This window comes from Ambystoma mexicanum, chromosome 7p, assembly GCF_040938575.1.
Source record: "Ambystoma mexicanum isolate Mex_15411 chromosome 7p, UKY_AmexF1_1, whole genome shotgun sequence".
Taxonomy (NCBI): Eukaryota; Metazoa; Chordata; class Amphibia; order Caudata; family Ambystomatidae; genus Ambystoma; species Ambystoma mexicanum.
The window spans coordinates 876913089-876929586 of NC_090939.1; the positions used below are offsets into that span (position 1 = coordinate 876913089).

Below are 16498 nucleotides of genomic sequence, written 5' to 3' on the forward strand. Positions count from 1 at the left end.
CATTCCAGTAGTATTCTTTTTCCTTGCTCTGGTCATTTACTCAGTTCATTTTTGTTGGAATTTAGACACCATTTATCCATCCATTGGAATAGCCACATTTCAGCAGTTCAAGTTTTCATTCACGTACTATATTCTTAAGTATCAGATATTTGCTGACTCTCTGTCTCCTGCTGTTGCTAATTTGTTTTTCCTTTGCAGGCTGGCTGGTTCCGGTGGCGTCCACTCATCTTTTGGTCAATTGACCTTTCAGGGAGTTCATTTGATTGCTCTGATAGGTACATTGACAAAAAGAACTCGTCATCTACACGACGAGTTCAAATCTCAAGCCAGAGCTCTTCCAGTTGGTCAAGAATGGGCTTTGTTGTCACATATTCAGAAGCCTTATTAATGTACGCCTCCGAGGATCTGCTAGCCACTCTGGCTCAACTAGTGGCAGATTTGAGGGCTAATATGACAGCAGCCCATGAGGACACTCAACGCAACATACATGAGTTACGTCTTGGCATACAGTCTGCTGGGGCAGACACCTCTGGTCTTGCTTCCGGTTCAGGTGCCAATACGGGGGCTGCTCCCACTAGACAAGAGAGTACTCCAATGGTTCTTGCTGCACAATTTCCTCTGGCACCACCAGAACGGTTTCATGGTGATCCGAAAAATTATCGGACTTTCATCAATCAATGCCACCTACATTTTTTGTGCCGCCCTTCTTCTTTCCCTGACTCAACAACAAAGGCAGCTTTCATACTGTCATATTTAGGTGGTGCAGCAGCTGTATGGGCTAACCCCTTATTGGAGCAGGGAAGCCATCTTCTCTATGATTGTGACGCCTTGATTGAAGCCATGTCCCGGGTTTTGATACTAGGTACAAGACTCAGGCCACCGATTTGAAACTCTTGTCATTACGACAGGAAGATACTACCCTGTTGGCTTATGTTGCCAAATTTAACTAGCTGGTGGCTGAGGCTGGTTGGACTGATGAGAAAAAAGCTGCTCTGTTTTACAAAGGGCTGTCTGATACCCTTAAGGATGTACTGGCTACTGTACTAGTGGTACCCTCTACATTTCCAGAATTATTGGATCTGATCCTTCAGAAGCGAGGCCCTATACCTGCTGCAATTGCAACAGGCGCTCCTGTGAACAGCAGTGAGGAAACTATGCAGATAGGAGCAGTACGGGGTCCCTTGTCCACTGAGGAAAGTGAACACTGCAAGAAGAGTAACTTGTGCTTTTATTGCGGGTCGGATGAACATTTCTTGAGACAATGGGCCTCATTACGACCCAGGCGGTAAGTTACCGCCTGGGTCGTACCTTTACCACCATGGCGTAAACTACGTTTACGCCATGGTGGTTGGCGGACTTACCCCCCCATTCCGAGATGAGTGGGGCGGTAAATCCCCATTAACCCATTTACCCTTCCCCATTCCCATTTTTGCCCCATAGGGCATAATGGGAGTGGGGAAGGCGTTAATTACGCCACCGTAAATTACGGTGGCGTAATTAACAACAAGGTCCCTTAGCGCCAGGGATTTTAACACCTGCTAAAAGCAGGTGTTAAAACCTCCATGGCGCTAAGGGACCTCGGAATCAGGCGGTAAGGGTCGGCGCTGTTTACGCCGCCGTAAACCCCTTACCGCCTGGGTCCTAATGAGGCCCAATGTCCTAAGAAACCCAAAAAACAGGGAAACACCAGGGCCCGGCAATAGACGGAGTCCCGTTGCCGAGCAATTTAAGTCAGGGCTCCAATTATTCTGTTCCTTTTGTGGTTCAAGCACGTTTGGCTTTTCCCTCTGTTGAACATTGGTCTGTTCATGCAGTGTTGGATTTAGGAGCAATGGGTAATTATATTGACATTCAGTATCTGCATCAATGGAAAATCCCGGTTGAACCTAAGGAATACCCGGAGGTGGTCAATGCTGTTGACGGTACCTCCCTGTTGCCAGGTCTGGTCACTGAGAGAACTATTGAACTTACATTGACATTGGATTCAGGACATACAGAATTAATCAGTTTCGATGTCATCACTGCACCACAATTTAAGGTCATCTTGGGGTTACCATGGTTGGTGCATCACAACCCACTAGTGGATTGGCAATCTGGTGGTATCACGTTTTCTTCAGATTACTGTAAAGACCATTGTTTATCTATCCCTTCAAGTCCTGTTGGTCAATGTCTTCCTTTGCTGGATACAGATGCTGTTGTTGGGGGCGTTTCTTCATTCCTACCCAAAGTTTAGGAAGAATTCAGGGATGTTTTTGACAAAGAGGGGGCTGAAACCCTCCCGCCTCATCGCCCGTATGACTGCCCCATAGATTTAGTGGAGGGTGCAAGAATACCTTCAGGACGCATTTATTCCCTTACCCAGCAGGAAAACTTTGTTCTGAAAGATTATTTGGACAAAGCCCTAGAGAACTGCTTCATTCGTCCTTCGCAGTCTCCAGCCACTTCCCCGCTGTTTTTTGTGACCAAAAAAGAGGAAGAATTGCGGGCTTGCATTGATTATCGTGAATTGAATGCCATCACTATACGTAACCAGTACCCCATTCCCCTTATCTCTGTCCTCCTGGACCAGCTGGGTTCTTCCGAGTTGTTCACTAAACTTGATTTGCACTGAGCCTACAATCAGGTTCGCATGAGAAAAGGGGAAGAGTGGAAGACGGCGTTCAAAACCAAATACGGACTATTCGAATATCTTGTTATGCCGTTTGGCCTTTGTAAAGCGCCTGCCACTAATGTACTCAGTGACATGTTGGACCGTTTTGTCGTTGTCTATTTAGATGACATTCTGGTATATTCCTCATCCTATGAATAACACGTCACCCATGTATCTGCGGTTCTGCAACGTTTGAGAGACAACCGTGTATATGCTAAACTGGAAAAATGTTTGTTTCACAACACTGTAGTAGAGTATCTGGGTTATGACATTACCAATGCTGGTATAAAGATGAGCAATGCCAAAGTACAAGCAGTATTGGACTGGCCAACTCCAACTACTGTTAAAGCATTGCATTCTTTTCTCAGCATTGCCAATTTTTAACTGTGTTTCCTCCGCTCTTTTTCTTAAACCGTCGCCCCACTAACCGCTTTAACCAGCAATAAGCGTTCTTATGTTTGGAATAAGGAGGCTCAACTGGCATTTGATACCTTGAAACTAGCCTTTACTATGGCACCAGTGGTTCAGCATCCGGATCCTAGTCATCCTTTCTATGTGGAAGCTGACGCATCTGAAGTAGCGGTTGGGGCAGTACTGTGACAGTTGTGCAAAGACACTGGTATGCTGCATCCGGTGTCCTATCATTCGCGCAAGCTTACCCCTTATGAGCAAAATTACAGTCTCAGAACTGGAACTCCTGGCTGTTAGAGATGCCTTTATTGTTTGGAGACACCATTTACTTGGTGCTGTTTTGCCCGTACAAGTGTACACTGATCATAGAAATCTATTAGCCTTACAGTCATTACAATGTACTACGGCTCGTCATACTAGATGGCATGAATTCTTTTCTATGTATAACTTTACACTTACTTATCATCCTGGCCCATTGAATTCCAAGGCGGATGCCTTTATCGAGATTGCACAGAAACGCATCTCGTTCTTGGGGTGGTACGGTCCTTCAAGGCCATCAAGTAGTTTGTGCTTGCACTTTACAACCCTCATTGGTCTCATCCATCCGGGAGTGGGTAGCCTCAAACCCGAATGAAATTCAGGAATACAACATGGACATCGTCAACTCTTTGCCATATGTTCAAGGCAGAGTATACCTGCCGGATTTGGCCACTCGCCTCACTGCTCTGCAATGGTGTCATGATTCTATGTTGGCCGCTCATCCAGGCAGATGTAAGACCCAGGAATTGTTACGCGGCTGGTGCTGGTGGCCATCTTTGCATAAAGATGTGTCTACTTATGTATCCTCTTGTCCAGTTTGTGCCCAATGTAAGGGTTCTACGACTAAACCGATGGGGCTTTTGCAACCATTGCCCATCCGCGTTTGCCCCTGGTCAATGATATCCATGGATTTTATTGTAGAACTACCCCCGGTACAGGGCTTTGATACTGTTTGGGTAATTGTGGATTATTTCACCAAACTGGCCCATTTTTGTCCCCTGTAAGGGGTTACCTACTGCTCTGGCTCTTGCGGACCTGTTTTTGCATCAGGTTTTCCGTTTCTTTGGTCTTCCGGATATCATTGTGTCTGACTGGGGTGCACAATTCACCTCTAGATTTTGGAGACATCTTACTAATTCTATGGGCATCGATGACCGCTTTTCTAGCGCTTACCATCCGCAGACCGACGGTCAGACTTAGAGGCTCAATTCCACTTTAGAGCAATATTTGCGCTTACGATGCAATATCAAGAATCATTGTTTTCGGTTCTTGTCCATGCTGAGTTTGCATATAACAACTTGATCTATATATCCACTGGTACTACTCCTTTCTGTGCATTGTATGGTCAACACTCCCGATCACTTCCGTTGAATATTGTCATGGACACAGCCAGTCCGGCAGTACAAGGTTGTTTACGGGATATCACAACCATACATAGGGCGGTACTCCTCCAGTTCAACGCGGCTAAAGACCACTCTAAGCAATATGCTGACCGTCACCGGTGCGCAACCCCTCAATATGTGCCCATTAACAGTGTCTGGTTATCCACAAAAAATCTTCGTATTCCTGGTCGCAAGTGTCTCCTGCCTCGTTTTGTGGGTCCATTCGCTGTTCGATCGTTGGTTAATCTGGTGGATGTAAAATTGGAGCTCCCTTCATCCTGGAAGGTGCATCCAGTTTTTCACATTTCCCTTCTTAAGACTTGCCGGCAGAAACCACATTTACTTCCTCACCCCCCACCACTTCTGGCCCAGGGTACTGAGGAATACGAGGTGAAGGCTATTCTGGATGTGCAAACAGTCAGGGGTCAACAGTTGTTTTTGGTCGATTGGAAGGGGTATGTTCCAGAAGATCGGACCTGGGAAGCCACTTTGAATATTCATGCTCCTGATCTCATGGCACACTTTTTGGCCTCCCGTGAAGGGAGTGTCTCATTGGGGAGGAATCTGTCAGGAATCGTAGGGAACAGAGAAATTCCAGTAAACATGCTACGCAAACACCTACCTCTATCTTCCCCGAGCTATCTATCTCCTGACTTTTTGGGAAAGCAAAGGCTGAGTACACGTACGTTCAGTCATTTAGAACGTTGCTGCTCTTTTAGGAAGCGCTGGGGATTACCTTGGAAACGCGGACGCTCCGTGTTTCTGGAGTCACGTGTTTTTGCACTGTGATCACTGTTGCGGTCACATGACGTGCATACGTGTATTTAGGCCCCACCTTTGAGCTTCACTTTGCTTCTGAATTTGTTTCTTTGGCTACGGATTTTGTATGACTCTTGGAATTTAAGACCCGGCTTGTTTTTTTGGATTTCCCACTTCTGGTTCCCCTGTCTGCCTTGGTTGCTGGTTTTGCTACGACTCTTGGAATGTTTTACGGACTGTTTTTTGGATCATAGCTTCCTCCGTTTGGTTCCCGAATGCATCGTTAAAGACCCACGGAACTGTTTAAAGGACCTGCTTGCATTTCGTTTCTACAGCTACATTGACCTACCTATTTTTCACCTGAAATTCTTCACGGTTTGTTTTGGACTTGAAATCCCTCAGTTGTTTTTCTTTCTGAACTAGAGACACTCAGTGTTCTAGGCATCCGTGTGCCGTCGGTTTAGGTGGACCCGAACTTCCTTGTTGGATTGTTGCTTTAGGCGTCCTTGTGCCAGCTGTGGGTAGGTGGATCATTGCTTCAAGTTCCCACTTCATTTTTTCATGAACATCATTGCTTCAAGCTCCCACATAATTTCTTCCTGGATAATCATTCATTCATGTAATCTATAACAACTCACATGTGGTAAGACCGTTCTGTTATTTACATTCCAGTAGTATTCTGTTTCCTTGCTCTGGTCATTTATTCAATTACTTTTTGTTGGAATTTAAACACCATTTATCTATCCATTGGAATAGCCACATTTCTGCAGTCAAGTTTTCATTCAGGTACTATATTCTTAAGTATCAGATGTTTGCTGACTCTCTGTCTCCTACTGTTGCTAATTTGTTGTTCTTTTGCAGGCTGGCTGGTTCCGGTGGCGTCCACTCATCTTTTGGTCAATTGACCTTTCAGGGAGTTCATTTGATTCCTCTGATAGGTACATTAACAAAAATAACTTGTCATCTACACAACGAGTTCAAATCTCAAGCCAGAGCTCTTCCAGTTGGTCAAGAAAGGGCTTTGTTGTTATATAGGACAGACACTCACACAGAGCTTTGGCTGACATGATAGATGGGGAAATCAGTCAGGGATTATCTTAGAGAGAGAGCGTGAAGTGTGGTATGGATTGGAGAGGAATGGTGTGGATTGGAGAGGAATGCTGAATGCTGACGCTTGCATTAGGCTGCATTAGACATGATAGATCCAGCAGGACTGGATAAATTGCAATTAGATTGCTTGCATTAGAAGCTTGTAAGGCTTACAGTTATTGCATTGCATTGTAGATTTGCACCCAGAGCATAAAAGGTGCAAATTTGAGATTTGCATTATAGTAGTGTTTGCATCATGCATTGCTGTGTATGAATAAAAGTGTTTTTATTGTTGAATTGATTCATGTGTTTTCTTTGTGTCTTATGTTTGTGTGTCCATAGCATAGTAACTTGGGAGTAACACAGTGCACAATCGCCCTGAGATATAAGAGCAGGGGGGGGGGAATAGTGATCCACACCCCCTGAGGTAGAATTGGAGACTAGCAAGTGGTCGTCCATAAGGGGCTCGGCCAAAGAGAACTTTGATTTAGAACTAACAGTTTCCTCAATGATTTTGTTCTCAAAAGCCAGAATGGCTGGGCTGACCATCGAATTGAGCAGAACGAAGGTGGAGGGAGGTTTCAAAACTGTAGTGCTGGGTAACAAAACTGAGTCCGTAATTCAAAACATTGGTTTCTGACTCAGTGAGAATGTGTGATGACAGATTGAAAATGGGAATCACCAATTCTGAGGGGGGGCCCTCTAGTTGCGGGTCTGCATTCTCAGAGGCCCTTGTTGCCAGTTGCGTGTTTTCTCACCTCGCCCCCGAAAAAACTGGGGTTGGTTGTTGGGGTTAGTGCTATTGGAGGCTCCAGCATTGTCAGAGTCACTACTTGTGGTAGTATTAGAGGTGTTAGAAAAATGAACATATTTGTTCCTCATACGACTGTTGTTCCTATTTCAGTTTTGAGACAATTTATTTTGATCGTCATAAAAAGATGCCGCCAAGTATGGATATGTAACGGTTTCTTTATAGTTCTCTGCATCTTTTTTATATTTCCATATTTTCTTGTCTAGGGTAAATTTTTTGCATTTTGCATTTTTGTATTTCCTGTTCAATTTTTGTGAGTTTGTCTTAATGTATTTTATCAAGGAATCCCCTTGCATTTTGTTTTTTAGGGCCTCAATTTCTTCTTTTTGTTTTGCTTCTACAGAGGTATCAATGATTAATTTGAGGTAGTCCCTCGAACATTTGTTGCCCACTGCACTGAATTGGCCTTTAAACTTCAGGTTATCAATGAAAACACGGGGTAGATTTTTTACCTGACGGCCTTCCGGAATGATTCCTGCTTTAAGATAGGCCAGCATCATTTGACCGTGTGACTTGGTACGTATACAATTGATGGCAATCCCATTAGTCTCTGGTAGTATTCATCAGAGAATGTTAATATATTAACATTGTCCATTTTAACCTAATGTTAGGTATCTCTTGCCACAAGGATGTGTGCACTATTGTTACCTACCAACTAAAGGGCTGTCCTGAAAGATATCACTATGTGAAAGGTAGACTCCCTATTTTTAGATGTTGGGGGATCAATTCTGAAATGGGAGTATAGAAACTATAAGAACATAGAACAGAGAATTGATTACCCCTCTCTACAGAGGCGCCTGAAAGTACAAGATTGGTGCAGTTGTACACAATATTTAGTAGACAAATAGACACATGTAGTCCCTAATGATCACTCAATAGACACATTATCCTCCAGGAAATAGAGGAAGCAATAATATTCCAAAAAAGTAAATTTATTCATGTATATTAAACAAAATATTTAAAAAACAGTATTACAAAACTAAACAAGTAAGTGCAAAACACTCACAGTTAATACGCACCTACAAGACATAAAATTTAAAAGGGATGTGAGTCACTAAATAAACATAATTCAATCAAGTTCATACAAAAGGCTGCTTGCATTAGCAGTCTTTTTTTGAGCTATTCGACATGTTTCGGCCCTGAATTAAATTAGACACTTATCCCTAGTGTCTTTTCAAAAATAGATGTCTAGGTAGGCCTTTGTCAGGCATGGGAACTTGCGTACGGGTTTTTGTGCGCCTTCAGCAGCAGGACAAAGTAAACAAAGGAAAGCGCTGGGACAAAGGCATTTGGTTGCCAGAAACGCGATCCGTGGCGGAGTCTGGAGGTTGCCATTGAAGCTTAGTGACGCGTTGCTAAGGAGGGGTAACGTTCGTGCACGATCACGACGTTGATCAGGTGACCTTGGGTATTTAGTCCCTCCTCCTTAGTTGCTCAGCGCTTCTGATTGAGCATTTTGGCGTTCTGTTTCTTGTCTCGTAATTCTACGATCTTTCCTCGTGTTTTGACCCGGATTTGTTCTTCTTTTGGCTCTGGATTACCCTCCTGTTTTGGCGACTTCTCCTCATAGCTTTTCATGGTTTCTGGATCTCTGGCTTCTGTGACCTGGATTTCGTTTTTGCTATCTCCTTGACTGTTGTTTGGTGCCCGCTAGCTATATTTGGACTTGGACCGCTTATGGATTACTCTTTTTGGATTCTGAATTTATGTCTCGTGTGCTCTGGTATCTGGGACAGCTACTGCTGCTCCATGGGACAGCCTCGGCTGCTCCGTGGGACAGCCACCGCTGCTCCGTGGGACAGCCACCGCTGCTCCGTGGGACAGCCTCCGCTGCACCGTGGGACAGCCTCTACTGCAACGCGGGAATCCCCGCACCGTGAGATCCGCTGCTCCGTGGGACAGCCTCCGCTGCACCGTGGGACAGCCTCTACTGCAACGTGTGAATTCGAACTCTTGGAAGAACTGTTCCCCGCACCGTGAGATTATCGTTTGTGATCACGGATTGCTGAAGGTGGCTCATGTCATCCATTCATTCTACGGATTCCCTCATGGATATTCCCTGGTAAGGAATTCTTGTGGTAAAGTTCACTTACCTCAGTATCTTTATTCTCTCAGGCACATAGTGTTACTCATAGTGAATATTGTTTTTTGCAGAACTTTTCTGCGTCTTTTTTCTTAAGCTGACCGTGGTAGTACTTTCCTACTATTCAGTTCACTCAGGTGAGTGTTATTGGGTTTTAGATTAGAATTGTGATTTTTAATCATCAGTCTTTTGGTACTTAGTGTTATATTTCCTCCTACAGCCACGTGGTCTCGGTGGGATATCCATTCTTTCAACTAATTGATTCCTTTGCGCTGTGTATTTCTTACATACAAAGGGGTACATTGGTGGGAAGAATTCTTCTTCTACACCACGGGTTCAAAATTGTGAAGAGGAATTCTGACAGAATCAGAAGTCTTCTTTAACATGGACCCCAACGAGAACCTGGCTACTTTGCTTCAGTTAGTGGCTGATTTAAGATCTGATATGGCCCATGCTCACGCTACTACACAACAACAAATCCTCGAATTACAAACCGCCATTCAGCCATTACCACCAGTGGCTCCGGCGATGCCCAATGTGCCTGTTGTTGAACCTGCACAGGCAGAAGGTGTCCCGGTATACATTACCCCACAGTTCCCGTTGGCTCCCACAGAAAGGTTCCATGGGGACCCCAAGCAGTACAGGACATTTTTGAATCAATGTCATTTACATTTTCTATGCCGACCAGGTTCTTTTCCTGATTCCGCTACCAAAGCGGCTTTTTTACTGTTGCATCTTGGAGGTACTGCTGCAGCGTGGGCTAATCCTCTTTTGGAAGAGGGTAGCCCATTATTGTTTGATTGTGATGCATTAATTGAAGCAATGGGTAAAGTGTTTGATACCCGATACAAGTCTCAAGTTATGGAACTGGAATTATTAAATCTACAGCAAGGGGATTTGACTCTTCTGGCATATCTAGCCAAATTGTATCAATTGGCTGTAGAAACTGGATGGCCCGACGATAAAAAGGCGTCATTATTCTATAAAGGATTAACAGACTCGCTGAAGGATACTCTTGCTTTAGTACCAGTAGTTCCGGTTACTTTTCCAGAGTTATTGGAATTAGTTCTTCAGATCGATGCCCGTAAGGCTGCCAGGAAAGGGGAAAAACGTGGTACTCCACCTGTAATCCAGGTAAATCCCACACCCGTTGCAGGTACCCCTGAACCCATGCACATCGGAGCCGCTACACGGGGTCCTCTTTCTCAAGAGGAGAGAGATCATCGTAAGAAGAACAATTTGTGTTTCTATTGTGGTTCTTCTGAACATCTGTTAAAAGAATGTACCAAGAAACCCAATAAGAAACAGGGAAACTTGAAAGCTCGGCAATAAGAGGAGTCCGATTGTCGAGTACCAATGTTTCTGCGGACTCCGATCTCAACCGACCTATTTCCTTACAGGTGAGATTTAGGTTGTCTCAAGACCAGGTCATCCAGGCCAGTGCTATTCTGAATTCCGGTGCTACCGGAAATTACATCGATACTCAATATGCTAAGACATTAGGTGTATCAACTATTGAAAAGGAAAACCCTGTTGTAGTTAATGCTGTTGATGGTTCCACTTTGATATCTGGTATGGTGGTACGACAGACGGAGGATTTGGTGATGGAAACACTTCAGGGTCATTCAGAGCGCATTTATTTCGATTTGATCTCTGCGCCCCAGTTCAAGCTTATATTAGGTATTCCATGGCTCAAGTTGCACAATCCTTCAATTGACTGGCACACCGGCAGTATTGAATTCTTATCTGAGTTTTGTGAATCCAGGGGTTTGGAGGGGAAGGTTTCAACTTGCAATCCATGTCATCTATTATTGGATACTGCAGTCACGATTGGGGCGGTCATGGCCGTCGAATTACCGATTGAGCATTCCGATTTCAGAGACGTGTTTGATGAAGGTGGGGGTACAGTGTTACCTCCTCACAGACAGTACGACTGTCCCATTGATTTGGTCCCTGGAGCCAAAATTCCTTCAGGAAGAATTTACTCTTTAACCCACAAGGAGGATGTCATTCTGAAGGAATACATTGATCAATCTCTAAAATCAGGTTTCATAGTCCCATCTCGTTCTCCGGCAGCCTCCCCTTTGTTTTTTGTACCCAAGAAAGAAGGGGAGCTCCGTCCATGTATTGATTATCATGCCCTCAATTCCATTACTGTGCGTAATCAGTATCCCATACCACTGATTTCTGTACTCTTGGACCAACTAGGGTCATCCGTAATATTTACCAAGTTGGACCTTCGAGGGGCCTATAATTTGGTAAGGATCCGTAGCGGAGACGAGTGGAAAACGGCTTTTAAGACCAAATATGGATTATTCGAATATAGAGTCATGCCATTTGGACTCTGCAACGCGCCCGCTACTTTCCAGTACTTCGTTAACGATGTTTTACATGATATGATGGACCAGTTTCTTGTGGTGTATTTGAATGACATATTAATATATTTTGCACCTTACGAACTACATGTACAACATGTTACGAGGGTTCTACAGAGGCTTTGTGACAACCACTTATATGCGAAGTTAGAGAAGTGCATTTTTCATGCATCTGAGGTGGAATTTCTGGGTTATGAGATTACTTGTAACGGAGTACAAATGAGTCAGTCTAAGGTTCAGGTAGTTCTGGACTGGCCAATCCCTACCTCCCTGAAAGCTTTACAATCATTTTTGGGGTTCTCTAATTTCTACAGAAGGTTCATTAAATATTTCTCATCTCTGGTCGCTCCATTGACCGCTCTAACAAGCAATAAGACACCTTTTTCTTGTAATGATGACTGTAACAAAGCCTTTCAGCATCTTAAATCCGCTTTCACCAGCGCACCTGTTCTTCAACACCCTAATCCGAAGTTACCGTTTGTGGTAGAGGCGGATGCTTCGGACATAGCCTTGGGGGCGATTTTGTCTCAAGAATGTCCTGAAACTAAGGGGTTACACCCGGTGGCCTTTCACTCTAGAAAACTTACCTCTTACGAAAGGAATTACACTATCACAGAGAGGGAGTTGTTAGCAGTTCGTGATTCGTTCATGGTTTGGTGACACCATTTATTGGGTTCGGTTTTTCCTGTTCAGGTATACACTGATCACAAGAATTTGGCAGCCCTACAGTCTGTTAAGTGTTCCACAGCCCGGCATGCCAGATGGCATGAGTTCTTTTCAATGTTCGATTTCACGATTACTTATGCCCGGGTGCTCTACACACGAAGGCGGATGCTCTTTCACGTATCCATGGAGAATCTCTCCCTCGCAGATCGAAAGGCCCTCTTTTGTTACCACACCAAGTGATTTGTGGTTGTACCATTCAACCCACACTAAGAAGCGATCTACAGGATTGGGTGAGAGAAAATCCTGCCAAACCGGCAAAACTCAATCTTGAAATCATTCGGGGGTTGCCACATTTCAAGGGGTTACTGTTTCTTCCGGATAGTGGTACTCGGAAGAAGGCTATTCAATGGTGCCATGATTCACGTTTAGCAGCACATCGCGGTAGTAGGAAGACTCCTGATCTCTTGCAGCGCTGGTGTTGGTGGCCGTCGATGTCTAAGGACGTTGCTGAATATATTTCCCATTGCTACGTCTGTGCTCAATGTAAAGCTCCTAGTGCTAAACCGGTTGGACTCTTGCAATCCATGCCCGTTCCTGAGTATCCTTGGTATATGATCTCGATGGACTTTGTGGTTGATTTGCCTCCGGTTTCAGGTTTTGACACTGTCTGGGTAATCATTGATTACTTCACCAAACTGGCGTTGTTTGTGCCTTGTCAAGGTCTGCCATCTGCCCCGAGCCTGGCAGATTTGTTTCTGAAGAACGTTTTTCGCCTCTTCGGTCTTCCCTGCATTATCATCTCGGATAGGGGTTCGCAGTTTACTTCTCATTTCTGGAAGTCACTTACGGCCTCTTTTGGAAATGATGAAAGATATTCCAGTTCTTATCATCCCCAAACGGATGGACAAACTGAACGCCTCAATTCCACCATGGAACAATATCTAAGGTGCCTTATTCATCAATATCAGGATTCCTGGCTTTCACTGCTTCCTATGGCCGAATTCGCGTATAACAATTCTTTACATTCTTCTACGCGCTCTTCCCTGTTTTTTGCCATGTTTGGTCGTCATCCTCGGTCTTTGCCTGTTGCCCCTGTTCTGCCCACACGCCAGCTGGCGGCTTCTTCTTGCATCCAGAATCTGTGTACAATCCATGATCAGGTGAAGAAACACCTGAAAACGCCAAGCGCTTTGCTGATGTCCACCGGTCCTCGGCTCCTCAGTATAGTGTGGGAAATAGGGTTTGGCTATCTACAAAAAATCTGCGTATTCCTGGCAGGAGAACTCTTATTCCGCGTTATGTAGGGCCATATGATATCACTGCGGTAATCAACCCCGTAGTCGTTCGGCTGTCTCTTCCAGCCAAGTGGAAGATACATCCCGTTTTTCATGTATCTCTAATCAAACCTTTTCTTCCCGGAACCACTCTCCCTGCATGCTCCAATTCCATCACAGTGCAAGGGGAGGAGGAGTATGAGGTCCATAAAATTCTAGATACCAAGGTTTCCAGAGGTACCAGGATGTATTACGTGGATTGGAAGGGTTATGGACCGGAGGAAAGAACCTGGGAACCAGTACAGCACTTTCATGCTCCTCGCTTGATCTCTGAGTTCTGGGCCTCAAGGAGACGGAGTCTATCTTTAGGGGAGGGTACTGTCAAGCATTGGAACTTGCGTATGGGTTTTCGTGCGCCTTCAGCAGCAGGACAAAGTAAACAAAGGAAAGCGCTGGGACAACGGCATTTGGTTGCCAAAAACGCGATCCGTGGCAGAGTCTGGAGGTTGCCATGGAAGCTTAGTGACGCGTTGCTAAGGAGGGGTAACGTTCGTGCACGATCACGATGTTGATCAGGTGACCTTGGGTATTTAGTCCCTCCTCCTTAGTTTCTCAGCGCTTCTGATTGAGCATTTTGGTGTTCTCTTTCTTGTCTCTTAATTCTACGATCTTCCCTTGTGTTTTGACCCGGATTTTTACTTGTTTTGGCTTTGGATTACCCTCCTGTTTTGGCGACTTCTCCTCATAGCTTTTCATGGTTTCTGGATCTCTGGCTTCTGTGACCTGGATTTCGTTTTTGCTATCTCCTTGACTGTTTGGTGCCCGCTAGGTATATTTGGACTTGGACCGGCTTATGGATTACTCTTTTTGGATTCTGAATTCACGTCTCGTGTGCTCTGGTATCTGGGACAGCCACTGCTGCTCCGTGGGACAGCCTTTGCTGCTCCGTGGGACAGCCACCGCTGCTCCGTGGGACAGCCTCCACTGCACCGTGGGACAGCCTCTACTGCAACGCGGGAATCCCCGCACCGTGAGATTATCATTTGTGATCGTGGATTGCTGAAGGTGGCTCGTGTCATCCATTCATTCTACGGATTCCCTCATGGATATTCTCTGGTAAGGAATTCTTGTGGTAAAGTTCACTTAGCTCAGTATCTTTATTCTCTCAGTCACATAGTGTTACTCATAGTGAATAATTTTTTTTGCAGAACTTTTCTGGGCCTTTTTTCTTAACCGGACCATGGTAGTACTTTCCTACGATTCAGTTCACTCACGTTAGTGTTATTGTGTTTTAGATTAGAATTGTGATTTTCAATCATCAGTCTTTTGGTACTAATTGTGTTATATTTCCTCCTACAGCCACGTGGTCTCGGTGGGATATCCATTCTTTCAACTAATTGATTCCTTTGCACTGTGTATTTCTTACATACAAAGGGGTACATTGGTGGGAAGAATTCTTCTTCTACACTACGGGTTCAAATTTGTGAAGAGGAATTCTGACAGCCTTCTTCAGGACAAAAGATTTCTTCCACTTTTTCCACACAGTAATGAATTACCCCACTGTGTGATGCATGTATGGCATTGCTGATCTATAAGACATAAAACCTTAATTATCATCATAAAGTGATCAATAATACGTTTAACATTTCAATCAGTACATTAAATGCCTGTCTAGCGAACTATAGAAGGTGTCCGGTTTCATAAACAGAATTTGTTGTATTTAAAATAATGCATTTCAAGTTGAACTGAATTAACAAATGAACAAAACATCACATAACTACACCAATCTTTTTTACTTACATCTCAGGCAGAGTGAGAAAAAATTGACAAATTGTGCCAATCAATCTTATTTCTTTAAGTGGGACGAGACGTGCACAAGTAAAGTTTCGTCATTGTGGCAAGAGGAGATGCTTGTCTTGACCTACAATATAAATGTCATTGTTAGCGAGTTGTGAATACCTCACTCACAAAATAATTTTGGCTGCTTATAGACTGTAGTGCGATCTACTATCATTCCTAAAGAGGAGCTATCAGTATATGCACAAAGCTAGAACATTGTTTCCCCCGATTCGGATTTCAAGAACGTGTTAGAAGGCTGGGGGGTTAATTACCTCGGGTTATGCCTTCGTATAAATCCAGAGGGCATAGGAGATCATTTGGACTGACGCCAGGAAAAGACCTGCAAAAGGTGGTTTCTGTATGCTGTGAACCAAAATGCAAAAAACTAGGTGCAAGTCCTAAAAGCTGTCACCGCCCAATGGGTATCGCAAGGAGCAGAGAAAACTTCGGTAACTTACTATGCTGTGAACTGGCTCTCTGGTTTATTTAGGCTGGCAGCTGTGGAGTTAATCACAAAAAGCTGCTGCACGGGAATCAGCACGACGAAGGGATTCCGGAAATGCTCAGAGTCATTTAAAACGACAAAAGGAGCCTCATGCACAGCGTGCAACACATTATGTCAGCGAAACTGTGAAATGAATACACACATACATGATTAGGAAACTAATTGCTGTCCAAGGAACAGCAGCTGTGATATTAAAGAAAACGAGCTGACTTACTGGCGTAGAGCAAACGCAATTGGGGCGGATAGAGACCGCGCTGCGTTTATGACAGCAGAGCGTGCCAAGTGGCAAGAAATTTCAGTGTCCGATGCACAGAGTCAAAATAAAAATAAACTTACTTTCAATAGACGGTCGGCTTGACGGCTTGCAGAGCTCTTGCTTGCAAGTGTCACGTCTATCGGAATGGATGAGCTATTTAAAGGGGCCTGCAGAGTACAATTACGTGCTGGCTGCGGTCACATGACTGTTGAAGCCACTGAGTGGATTTAAAGATATACATACCACGCGAAGCTATGTTGCAAGAGAGAATGCAAGATAGGTTAATGTAAAAAACGACTGGGAAATGTCTTACCAGGAGGATTAGCCTGCAGGATCAAAAAAGAACCGCAATGGATGTG

General features: G+C 44.4%; 1 protein-coding gene across 2 annotated transcripts in view; it reads right to left on the reverse strand.

The window, feature by feature from the left end:
• LOC138526398 (uncharacterized) overlaps window positions 1–16278 on the reverse strand; it is a 34185-nt gene extending 17907 nt beyond the window's left edge. Inside the window, exons 1-2 of one of the 2 annotated variants that reach the window (XM_069637107.1) lie at window positions 16220–16278; window positions 15340–15460 (exon numbers count right to left, since the gene is read on the reverse strand). The gene's annotated coding sequence lies outside the window, so the exon portion shown is untranslated. Of the gene's footprint in view, window positions 1–15339; window positions 15461–15836; window positions 16001–16219 lie in introns of those variants that run through there. The other variant, XM_069637108.1, reaches the window with a different exon arrangement.
• Between the last annotated feature and the right edge of the window lie 220 nt (window positions 16279–16498).